This window comes from Neofelis nebulosa, chromosome 9 (genome assembly GCF_028018385.1).
Source record: "Neofelis nebulosa isolate mNeoNeb1 chromosome 9, mNeoNeb1.pri, whole genome shotgun sequence".
Taxonomy (NCBI): Eukaryota; Metazoa; Chordata; class Mammalia; order Carnivora; family Felidae; genus Neofelis; species Neofelis nebulosa.
In genome coordinates, this window is record NC_080790.1 from 53,571,356 (window position 1) to 53,584,476 (window position 13,121).

At 44.1% G+C, this 13,121-nt stretch overlaps 1 long non-coding RNA gene across 1 annotated transcript; it reads right to left on the bottom strand.

Moving 5' to 3' along the window:
- Positions 1-2,329: 2,329 nt before the first annotated feature.
- On the bottom strand, positions 2,330-12,880 carry LOC131484959 (uncharacterized). The gene is made up of 2 exons (XR_009248524.1): positions 11,661-12,880; positions 2,330-3,549 (listed from the first exon to the last, which is right to left on the bottom strand). It is a non-coding gene; the product is annotated as an uncharacterized LOC131484959 (long non-coding RNA).
- Between the last annotated feature and the right edge of the window lie 241 nt (positions 12,881-13,121).

The window sequence follows — 13,121 nt, forward strand, 5'->3', positions numbered from 1 at the left end:
TTTACATAGAAGAGGAAACTGTGGTTCACCAGGTTAAGTGACATAACTCACAGCAAGGATATGGTAGAGTCATGTGTTTGGGATTCCATACTAAAGTTTGGTTCTGTGGCAGTGGCAAGAAACAGGTAGTACCTGGGCAGCCTTTCTCTAGGATGTGTGATGCCCAGGACCATCCTAAAGGGTATGAGTGAAGGCATGTTACAGTGTGGGCTTCACCTCCATACCCCCACTCTCTTGGCCACTCCTGCCATTTGTATCAAAGCAAAACCAGGTTAAATGACAAAGGGCAGCATTTGTGACTCCAAAAGACAGAGAAGGGGTAACTTCCCCCCACTTTGCCTCAGTCATGGATATGTTAATGGAAGGATTCCTGTGTATCAGAGTTCAGCCTTTTTTTAGCACCTGGCAGGAGCCACCTCTCCTTGCACCTGCTGCTTCTACAAACCATTGCTCATTTGCCAGTCAGCAAGGCAAAAGGCAGAAATGTGGTGTCTGAGTAAGTTGGATCCAATGTACCTCGGGGATGGCTGTGTTCTCTATATTATGTTGTGAGAGTGTTGGCTCATACTCACTGCTGAGTTGTACGTGGAACTGCAAGAGACAAGAGAAAGGCAACAAAGGCAGAAGTCCCCTCTCAATTTTCATTCTTTTAATTCTTGAACTTGGCTAGCACAATAGTTAAAAAAATTGCCAAGATGAGGCAAGCTAATAAGGACTCAGGTATTTTGGAGTAATTCCTTAAAACCCAGAACTTTGTAAGTAAATACTCCATGGTTTTGAGCAAGGCAGGTAGTTTCCAATCAAGAGAACAGATGAGCCTACTTGATTCAGGGTCACTTTGAATAGGCATTTGTTTTTGTTTTCATTTTTTTCTTTCTCTTTGCTGGCAAAGCAATCCTTGCTGTCCTGACTCATGGCATATTTATTAAAACCTACAAGGTATGGACCCTTAGGTGCTTATAGTCTAATTGGAGAAATGTCTTTTGTTTTGTCTAATACAGCCTGCACACCTAAGTGACAGGAAATGAGTTTCCCTTCAGACCAGTAAAATTACATGTGATGGGTGATTAACTATCCAGGAAAGTAAACCATGAAATTTCAAGTGTATTGCCTGAAAGTTTGAGGACACCCAGAACATTGATCAGATGACTGAGAGCAATCTCAGGAAGGAAGGGCTGGAAAATGGTCATAATTTTGGTTAAGTCTGATGAATTGTGTTATAAAGTGTTTTGGAGACCTGAACACAAGGGATTTGGCCATCCTTGGAAGCACCAGCACTGCCTAAAGAAGGGTAGGTCTTGACTAAGGGGACTTGAGCTCCATGATTTCCTTGGTCAGACTGCTCTTACAGCAGGGAAGAAGGGCCCTGCCCTAAAGGAGAGATGTGACTTCAGGTTACTTTTTTTTTTTTTTAAGTTATTTTTTTCCCCCATTTATTTTTGAGAGAGAGCAGAAGCAGGGGAGGGGCAGAGAGAGAGAGGGAGAGAGAGAGAGAGGATCCCCAGCAGTATTTGCACCGTCAGCACAGAGCCCGATGTGGGGCTTGAACTCACAAACCGTGAGATGATAACCTGAGTCAAAACCGGGAGTTGGACGCTCAACCGACTGAGCCCCAGTTACTTTTATTCTAAGTTCCATATTTACCAAGCAGTCTTCAGGCCATGAGGAAAAGATCAGCCAGTCAAGTCAATTCAACCATTCCAGAGCCTCAGAATGTCTGTTATTCTTCATTTGAATCCATACATTGATTGGCATTTGGTTTATATGTGCCTTGGCCTCTGTGTGAACTTAGTTAATAAGTGTTTGAGAGATGGGTCCCCTTGCAGTTGGCCAGCCTGAAAGTGTAAGGCCCAGATCTGGGTTCTTCTTTTAATTCAGCAATTAAGTACTGCCTAGGGGGACCTGTGGAAAAGGGGTAGGAGACGAGAGAACAGGGGCGGGAAGCTAGCTTCGCCAAGGAAAGACTACCCTTGTCTTATTGACTTCCCTGTTGCATCAGGAAAATTGCATCCAGGAAAATTATGTTCTCAGCACAAGGCAGAAAGTGTTAAACTGTAGTTGAGCGATGCAGGCTTGGAGTGCTCTAGATCACCATGGTAAGATTATTGTGGGAGGTTAAAGGATGGTGCCACAAGAAGGTTGGTAGGACTTGCCAGGTGAATGTGGTTTCAGCAGATGGAGATGTCAGAGGTGGAGAAGTACACTCCCCTCCAGAGCTGATGTAACATATATAGTCATATGATCCCTTAGCTGTTAAGCCAAGGTAAAAACATTGTTGTGGCAGAAGAGGGAGTGGTAGGACCCAGAGAAAAGTAAGGATAAGCAACTATTCATTCAACAGTTTGTTTATTCAACATTTATTGAGTACCCTGTGCCAGGCATTGAGCTGGGTCCTATGGATACAGAAATGAACAAAACAAACAAAAGCCCTACCTTCAAAAAGTTTATAGGCCAATGAGGAGAGAGAGAAAAAGAGTATGAAAGGAAGGAAGGAAAGAAGAAAGGGAAGGAGGGAGGGAGGAAGGATGGTTATAGTATGTCGGATGAGCTGTGGAGAAAATTAAAACAAGTGGTGGGGAGGTAGGAGGATATGATGAGGCGTTTTTCTCCAAAGTTTAAATGAATTATGTGCAAGTTAATATAGATACAAAGACACACAGTCTTTGATCATATTCTGTGAGTTGGGAGCCAACCAGGTTGTGGCCCAGGAGATAAGGTTTGTCTGTGAATATGACTCACTGCTTGGGAAGAAATAAGTCAAGATCTCTGAGTGGAGTATTTTCTTCTGAAAGCCAGAAAATCCAGGTGAGATGATAGAGGGAAATGGAATTGCTCCCCAGACCCCTAAATAGAAACACTATGGTTCTAAGAAAAGTGTTGGCCTAGTGAACTATAATAGAGCTAAGCAGGGAAGAGGAAAGAGCTGGAGAAGCACCTTCTCAGCTACTTCTGCCCAGAGGGTGGGACGTGGGGACGAAAGGAAGTCAGGCCTTGAGAGATGTGGCTGGGTGGCTGTGGAATATGATGAGACCATATGTGTTTCCTCAGGAGGTTCCCTGTTCACAGGTGCAGGCATGAGTGACAGTGAAACCCACCCACCTTGTGCTCCACAGCACTATTTTCTGAACCTAGAATTTCAGAACTATAAAGTTCATCCTACTCCTTGGTGCCCAAGATGAAACTGGGACACAAAATATTGGCATTCTGAAGACAATAGTAGAAGGAAGTAGAAGTTTGTGGTTGAGGAAGGAAAGATCAAATGCGGGACAGTGTGAGTTCTAGTGTTAACAAATAGTACCCATTGGAACAAGGGTGAGAGATGTACAACAGGTTCTCAAAACTCTGCACCAACCTGCAAGACTTCGGAGTCTGTGGTCACCTATATTCTCTTTGAAGCTGGGGAAATGGGGTCGGGATAAGGCTGGTAGTAAATTTGGTCCAAGGCTCTTTAAGACAAGACACTATCTGCTCAGAATCTGTGCATGAGGCCTTCCCCAGGCCAGATTCCTTGAATCAGTTCATGTCTCCATATTCCCATGCTCCTCTTGCCTGGAAATAAAAACAAAAACAAACTACCTCTCAGTAATTGGAATGAGTGATCTTCATACCTGCTTTTGAGCTCTCCTTTTTTTTTTTTTTCTTTTTGTTTATTTTTGAGAGAGAGAATAAGCAGGGGAGGGGCAGAAAGAGAGGGAGACACAAAATCTGAAGCAGTCTCCAGGCTCTGAGCTGTCAGCACAGAGCCTGATGCAGGGCTCGAATTCATGAGCTGTGAGATCATGACCTGAGCTGAAGTCAGTCACCCAACTGACTGAGCCACTCAGGCACCCCTGAGCTCTCCTTTTAAGCTGACAGATTTCTGAGAGCCTCAAGGATACAATCTTGCAGTTTCACATCTGCCGGTTATCTTATGTTTTTCAGTGACAAAACTGTGTTTTGAGCCAGGATGTCCTGACAGGAAACCTGGTAATATAATGCTCCTTCTTCCTGCTGATGTGTTCTGTGTGGATATGTGGAAGCCACATAGCTTCTTGATGCTTTTTACAGTGTATGGTGCTCATTATCCTCAACCTGGTTGGGGTTTTCCTCTGAGAATAACCCAATACAGAATGAATCTCGTGGTGTCACTCCTGGTGATTCTGTACATGTGTAATAAGGAGTGGGTATGCAGTCTCCATGGGGCCTTCTGCTCTGAGTCCTAGTGAATTTAGCAACGCTGGATGGTAGTGTTCTGGCCCAGCACGCTCAGGGGATGTATGTGGTATGGTTCTAGACACCTGAATCCCTGCCAAGCTTAGCATCGCTGGGAATGGCTTGCTTTTAGACTCACATCTGATTTAAGCAGAACCTTTCATTGAACACATCTGGCATACATACATCTCAAATTTCCTGCACATTAGCGAAAGAATTCCAGCTAATGAAAGCTGGAAACTGAAAGCTATGACACTGTTATGACTAAATTAACACCCTGAAAAGGTTAGTGAGTCTTATATGGATTACATTACCTAGAGTTCAACCTCTGGTTGTGATCTTTGCAATAGAAAAGGTATTTCCCCAATACCCTAAAAAAGGAGAAAACTGTTCATATAAATCATATTTCTGACAACAGCTAACCACGAAAATGTCCATAACTCAGTGATATAGTTGATACCTTGCAAATGGCTTTAAAGAACAAAACTAGTGAGTCCCAACACATCTATGAGCTGATGGTGTCCTAACAGGGTTATTAGAGATCGGTGGCAAGAACTGAGTCTCATGTTTGTTTCTATCCCCAGCACAGGGCCTCAGACAGCCATGGATACACATTAGGTGTCGATTAACAGTCACTGAATTACTAAATGGAAATTTACTGGGGCTCTCTGCACTGTTAGACTTCACACACAAATAGACCTGCCCTGTGGGATCCTTAGCAAGAGCAGATATTTTATGAGAGCTGTCACTCGACTTGATTGGTTAGGCAAAGTGAAACCAAGCGATTGTGTTTTAAAACCAAATATATTTACTCTGCTAAATTTTACAACTGGAATGTTCTACTCTGGGTGGAGAGTTGTACAAAATGACCTCTAATTTGAGGTTTGTAGGTTTAGGAAAATGCAGGTTTTTTTTTTTTTTTTTTTTTTTTTTTTAAAGGCACTGAGATGAACCCAGCAGGGTGAGCTGGCAGGAAGTCAGACTGCGGTCCTTGCCTGCAAGGATGACACAGGCCAAAGGAGAGAAGGAAAACAACAAGGCAGCCAGCACTACTAAAGCATTTTGCAAAGTTCTGCAGAGCTTTCCAGGTTTTTCTGGAAAAAGGAAGAAAAGAGAGTAAAGGGCAAGAAGAGGATTGGTTAACAGCTGGCTTCAGAAATGCTGACTAGTGTATTTGCCTATTGGTTTTATTTTTCTAAGTCAGGGATAAGGAAAGAGTGTGGTTGGTCTGGCACTGCTTGCTAGCAAGGCATTCTCTCCTGGTCTGTGTGCTGATGCTGTTGTCAGCACCACTAGAGGAGTCTCATTGAAAAGGGGATGCACACTGCCCTCCACGGATGTCTGAGGTGTGTGGAAGAGTAGAAAAGAGTAGAAAAACAAAAGAGCTATGTTTGATTATATTTTGCTTTTAAAAGGTTTATATGTTTACTTTTGAATAGGTAATTTGACTCCATGACTCAAAACTAAAAATATATATATATATAAAGGTATAGAGTGAAGAGTATCTGTCATGTTCCTATGCCCCATCTGCCCATTTCTCCCACCCCAAATAGATAACCCTGTATTTAGGTTTTTGTTTATCCTTCTAATGTTGTTTTCATGTATATACAAGCTGAAACAAAAATATACTCTTTATTGCATTTTAACTTTAATGGTACCATGTTATACACACCTTCTGCACTTTGTTGGTTTTTTCTGCCCACTTAACACTGTATTTTCGAAACATGTCCTTATCAATATGGAGAGAGCATTGTCATTTTTATTTTTATGGCTATAGAGTTTTACAGTGTATGGATATGCTGTAATTTAATTGGTTCCCACTGAGGGACATTTAGGTTATTTAAAAATTACAAATTAGGGCATGGACCTTAAAGACAGATGTGCTTTCTGGGGCTCCTGGGTGGCTCAGTTGGTTAAGTGTCCACCTCTTGATATCAGCTCAGGTTATGATCTCATTGTTGGTGGGATCGAGCCCTACATGGGGCTCCATGCTTACAGTGAGGAGCCTGCTTGGGATCTCTCTCTCTCTCTCTCTCTCTCTCTCTCTCTCTCTCTCAAATAAACATTTAAAAAATTAAAAAAAAAAAAAAAAGGCCAATGTGCTTTCAAATCCTAGTCCTGATGTTAATAGATGATTGACTTTGGGCTTCATTGCCTCATCTGTAAAATGGGAATTATTTTATATTTTTATTACCTGTCCCATAACATCGCTGTGAAAGATTGAATAATATAATATACAATGAACTTAAGAGATAGTAGGTGCTCGGTGAAAACAACGTACCTTGCAACTAGGCATACTAAAACATGTTCTTGAAAAAGAAGACATTTTGGTTGCTCCTATTGAAACAGAGAGCAATCATATACATTTAAGTACATCTTTTTAGAATCAGTGCATGTTTGTTTTAAAAAGACCAGGTAATTAAAAAGAAAAATATAAATTACCTATGTATGGTTTTACCACTCAAAACTGCTAACTTTTGATCTCTTTGCATTGCTCCGGTTTCCATAGTCACATTATCCCCTCTTCTCTGAGTGTCAGATCCTCTGCCTCTCTGTTATAAGTGTGCCTTTGATGGCATTTAGGCTCACTCAGATAATCCAGGATCGTTCCCTCATTTAAAAATCCTTAATTTAATCACTTCTGCAAGGACCTTTTTTCCAAATAAGGTAACATTTACACATCCCACAGATGGAGACATGGATATCTTTTGGGGGGAACATTTTTCAGTTTACCACAGGGAAAAATTGACATCTTTACCATTGTGACTTATTTATGTATATTTTTTATATTTAATGTTTATTTATTTATTTTGAGAGAGTGTGTGCACAAGCAGGGGAGGGGTAGAGAGAGAGGGAGAGAGAGAATCCCAAGCAGGCTCCTCACTATCAGCACGGAGCCCCACGTGGGGTTTGGTCCCACCAACCATGAGATCATGACCTGAGCTGTAATCAAGAGCCAGACACTTAATCAACTAAGACACCCAGGCGCCCTTGCAATTGTGATTTATAATAAGAAGTATATATTTGGTCTTTATCCCATTTCTTTTTCCTTTCTTTTTTTTGGGGGGGGGGTCTTTATCCCATTTCTAAAACCCTTTAACTTTCCTAAGTGATAAGAGTGGGAAAGTTGTCTTGACTAAAGACACTGAGGTGGCTGCTGTTGGAGAGGACACCAGATGAGCCAGCCTGGTGCTTTCCTGCCCCACTCCAGCCCTCCTCTTTTGGCTCATGTAGTTACCAGTGTTTGGGTGCTGAGCCCTTCCCTCTGAGTCAGGAAAGAACCATTTCTCATCCTTTGTCTGACTAAAGTGCGGGACCTGTGTTGGTTTCTTTTAATGCTGGATTTCCAGTGAGTGGGGGAGGAAGGGGAAACCCATGTGTAGAATCTGGCTTTACGTGGAATGCAGCAGGTTGGCCCCTAAACTTTAACTGAAGGCATTCTTAGCACTGGCTTCATATGTAAGTATCCTTTTCCAAATGTTCAGAAGGCTGTAGGCTTACCCTCTAAGGCAGAGGCCTGGAAGTACCCCTGAAGAGAGGCCATTTGTGATGTAGTAAGAGTTTAAAGGAAGGGAGGGAAAAAGGGTGAGACCCCACCTCTAGCCTATAACTAACCACATCCTCTCTCCCATTCAAGCCCCTGAACAGTTCGAGGAACTTTCTAGAAGTACATGCAGGGAGACAGAATGGGGTCACTGTGGTAAGACTGGCTGGCCACCCACAAAGATCCCCCTGGTGTCAATTCACCTCAGAGCTTAGTCTGGCCCTCAGCCTTGCCTGGTTCAAGACCTGATTTATTAACACACAAAGAGTGGATCAGTTCTCCAGGGGCTGACTCATTAACCCAGCTCTCAGACACTGATATACGTGCAGCGTTAGTATTTTGATCTCCTAACCAATGTGTTTTTTTCTCTCAGTTTCCTCTTACCCTCTAACCCTCCCTCCCTTTGAGATGGCCTGTACTGTGAGGCATCTTTTGTCTCAAGGCACCACTGTACAGCACAATGCAGGGAACAGAACACGAAAGACTTAGACGAGTCTGATTAGTCCCTACCCCCCAAGCCCACTGGGTCAAGTTTTCCCAGACTGGGATATGGATGCTGTCTCAGGGCAGGGCAGTGGCACCCAGCACCTCAGAGGGTCTGCACTTGTCCTTCAAGTGTCCCCAATACCTAAGAGCACAACAATAAATAGCAAATAAAAAACACCATGAGAGACTGAGAGAGCAACTGCAGAACGTAAACAGCCTTTTCCCTTTTATGAAAAAAGAGGCCCCACACTTTGATTTCACACTGAGCCCCACAAATTACGTAGCTGACCCTGCTGGCAGATAAGGCATTCCCAAAGGAGTTAGCCAGAAGTCTAAGAATATTCTGGGGGTATTATGGCTTAAGTAAGAATGTAAGTTAGCCCTGCCCAAATTTGGAACAATGTTGGGACTATTTCAAGCCTTGAGAAATGTCAACACTAGTTTTGAAGGACTATTAGCAAAGCAAATGTGAAGTGACTGCACATGTGATAAGGCAGAAAACTCAAACTTGCTAGGTATGTGTTGGCTGTCCAGCTTCATTTGGAATAGGAAAAAGGTGGGCAGAATAGGCTGTCTGGGTAGTACCCCACCCCCCACCCTTTGAAGCAAGAACTCAGCTTGTTTATCCTGATAATCTGGAATCAGATCTGACTATCAAAACTTCAGAAAATCTTGATTTGAAAAGAAATTTGATCTCTTCACACTTTCTTCAATATTAGGTGCTGCAAAATTATGGTTGTTGGCAATTTATTACTCAACAATGGTCTCATGTGTTTATTTTTATTCAGTTCCTAGGAGAATTGAACTTACATCAAATGGGTCTTTGTTAAAAAAAATCACTTTATTTTTTTTTTTTAATTTTAACATTTATTAATTTTTGAGAGACAGAGAGAAACACAGTGTGGGTGGGGGAGGAACAGAGAGAGAGGGAGACCCAGAATCCAAAGCAGGCTCCAGGCTCTGAGCTGTCAGCACAGAGCCCAACATGGGGCTCGAACTCACTGACTGCGAGATCATAACCTGAGCTGGAGTCGGTCGCCCAACTGACTGAGCCACCCAGGCGCCCCCCCAAAAAAAATCACTTTAGATGTTTGTCTCCTTTTTTGAATTTCCCATTCATATTCCCCATTTTCTTATTTATTTGCAAGCACTTCCTACATATTAAAAATAATGTTTGTTATATGTGTTGCAAATAGGTTTTCCCAATTTGTCCATTGTCTTTTTTTTTTTTTTTTTTTTTTTTAACATTCATTCACTTTAGAGACAGAGACAGACAGAGCATGAATGGGGGAAGGTCAGAGAGAGAGGAAGACACAGAATCTGAAACAGGCTCCAGGCTCTGAGCTGTCAGCACAGAGCCCGACGTGGGGCTCGAACTCACGGACCGCAAGATCATGACCTGAGCCGAAGTCGGTCGCCCAACCGACTGAGCCACCCAGGCGCCCCTTGTCCATTGTCTTTTAACTTTGTGCCCCTGGAATGTCTCCAAGCCATAACATCTAATGGAAGTGAATGAGGTCATACTAACAGTAATACTGAAATCTCATTATTTCAAATTAATAATCACCTTATTTACCACTAATAATTATCAACACTTAGTGAGCATGTACTAAATGATTCACATACCATTAGTCCTCACAATTAGCCTACAGAGGGGGGCTTTGTCAGTTCCACTTTGTAAGTGAAGAAACAGATAAGAGAGGGTAAGTAATTTATCCAATCACACAGCCTAGTAAGGAATGGAATATGGATCTTGATCCTAAACCTGTCTGACACCTATGTCCCAGGTTCCAACCCTGCACTGTCCAATATAGTAGCCATAAATGGCTGTTGAGCGCTTGAAGTGTGGCTAACCTGATTTGAAAGACCAAGTATGAAGGGCATCTGGGTGGCTCAGTCAGTTAAGCATCCGACTTCCACTCAGGTCATGATCTCATGGTTTGTGAGTTTGAGCCCCACATTGGGCTCTGCTGACAGCACAAAGTCTGGAGCCTGCTTTGGATTCTGTGTCTTCCTCTCTCTCTGCCCCTCTCCTGCTCTCTCTCTCAAAAATAATAAATAAACATTAAAAAAAAAAAAAAAGACCAAGTATGAAAAAAAGAATGGGAGATATCTTATTAAAGTTGATTATATGTTGAAACAATAATATATTGGATACATTGTGCTAAGTTAAGAATTTTAGTGTTTCTTTTTATTTTTAATTAACTAATTTATTTTTTATTTTAGAGCAATTGGGCCAGTGGGGAAGAGGGGCAGAGGGAGAGACAGAAACCCAAGCAGGCTCCATGCTCAGTGGGGCTTGATCCCATGACCCTGAGATCATGATGTGAGCCAAAATCAAGAGTCCCACACTCAACCGAGACACCAATGTGCCCCTCTTTTTATTTTTTTAATGTGGCTACCAGAATATTTTATTTTTTTATTACTATTTTTTTATTTTTGAGAGTGAGAGCGAGGGAGCGGCAGAGAGAGGCGGAAACAGAGGATCTCAAGTGGGCTCCATGCTGATAGCAGTGAGCCTGATATGGGGCTCTAACTCATGAACTGTGAGCTTAAGTTGGACACTCAACTGACTGAGCCACCCAGGTGCCTGCTACTAGAAAATTTTAAATATGAACCACAGGACAGTTCCACTTTCCTATACAGTTGTTCTTTAGGAGGGTGAAGGCAGTCTTCATGGTCCCTTGAGTCTTTCCCAGTTATCATAGTATTGGCCTTTCTATTTGTTAAACTAAAACCTCTAGTTTTGTTTTGTTTACATGAACTAAAATAATCCCAGGACCTCACTTTCTTTTTTAAGTTATTCATTTATTTAGAGAGAGCAGGGGAGGGGCAGAAAGCAGGGGAGAGAGAGTCCCAAGCAGGCTCCACACTGTCAGTGCAGAGCCCAGTGTGAGGCTGGAACTAACAGTGAGATCATGACCTGAGCAGAGATTGAGTCCAATGCTTAACTGACCGATTGAACCACCTAGGCGTCCTAGGACCTCTTTCTTGAACGTTCTCAGTTCCCGCCACTCTTTTTCATACAACCAGGCTTTACTAACTTGTTATCCGCATCTGGATAGTCTCCAGTGCGTGGCTTTGTCCCTTTGCAAATACAAAGGTGAATGTCCCCAAATTAATAGAAAGTAGAATGGTGGTTGCCAGGGGTTGGGGGGATTATTGTTTAATGGGTACACAGTTTCAGTTGGATGTTGGGAACATTCTGGAGATCGATAGTGGCCATGGTTGCACAACCATGTGAATGTACTTAGTGCTACTGAACTGTACACTTAAATTTGGTTGCAATGATAAATTTTGTTATGTACATTTTATGTACAATGTAAAAAAAAAATGGTCACATATTACAACATGGACAAACCCTGTAAACATGCTAAGCAAAATAAACCTGATAACAAAGTATAAATACTGTAGGATTTAAATTCCATGAGATACCTACGAAGAGACGGAAAGTAGATCTGAGATTACCCGTAGCTGAGTCGGGGAGGCGAGGAGCAAATGGCGGCTCAGGCGAGAGACGAGGGAGTGGGGGCCGTGGGAGTGCGCCGGCGGCGGCCGGGAGAGGGGATGCAGACAGAAGGCCCGCGGGTGGTGCGTGCCAGCCCCTGCGCTCCCCGCCCGGGCGCACGCGTCTTTGTGTGGATGGAGGGCATCAGCAGCCCAGCAGGCGGCGAGGCGTGCGGAGCTGCCCGGGCCGGGGAGCGCCGGCCGTGAAGCGGGACGAGACCTGGGCAGCCGGCAGGGGCTGCTGCCGGGCGGTGGGGGAAGGGCAGCGAGGCAAGCAACTCGTTGGGCCGTCCCCGCCCCACCCCCCAAGCCGCCGCTGCCCGTGCACTAGGCGCCTGCCCCGCTTTCTCCCCACCCTCCGTTAACAAAGAGCTCGGGGGAATCTCGCACCGAGGTACGCGCGCCGAGCGGACATCCTCGGACCTGGAAGTATAGCCACCGGCGGAGAAGCCGGAGGTGCCCCTGGTCCGGTGCCGTTTGGCCTGCGCCTGTATCAGCCCTGCCTCACGGTCTTTACCTGCGACCCTGGCGCCCTACGTAGCTTTTTTGTTTTTTATTTTGTACTTGCTCGTTTTACTCTGCAAGTGTTAAGGATTTTCCCCCTCTCTCCTTCTGCTTCCGCCATCCCAATTTTGGCCAGAGTATTTACCCCCATGCTCACGTAAAACTACGGGGGGGGCGCGCGCGCGCGCGCGCACACACACACACACACACACACACACACACACACACACACACTCTCTCTCTCTCTCTCTCTCTCTCTCTCTCTCTCTCTCTCTCTCTGTCACGGTGTTTCCTTTTGTTTTCTAAGATGGCATCGCATAGCATACTACACTGGCATCTTGCTTTTCTAGCACACCTTGGAAACCCGAAGTCCTGTCCGGGTTTACCCTACTAATGGCTGAATATTGATGCACGGCGTGAAGGCGCCTCAGCTCATCTAATAATTATGTTGTTCATGTCCTTTGTTTACTGTGTTTACCACCATAAACGTGGCTGCCTGGAATATTCCGCCCCCGACGCCGGAACAATTCCCATTTACACCAGTAAGGTCTGAGAACTCGTTCTTTTCAGGCCCACGAGCATTCTGCATAGCATTTTGCATGTCCGACGAGTGTAAATATCACTACATCAACGCCTGCTTTCGGCCGAGATGGAATCCTGGCAGCGCCCTCTCCATTTTCCTCGCCGCCTCCTCACCATTTTCCACCCGCCACCACAGAAGGCCCTTTCTCCTCCGTTGTTGCAAGAGCTTCCTCTGGGCCCTGGGCCTCTCTCCTCCCACTCCGGGCCTTGTTCCACCTAACCCCTCCCCCTCACATTTTCAGTTTCATCTTCTGAAGGTGCTTTAAGGAGAACTTGCCACTCCCTTCTGTTATTGCCCTATTTCTTT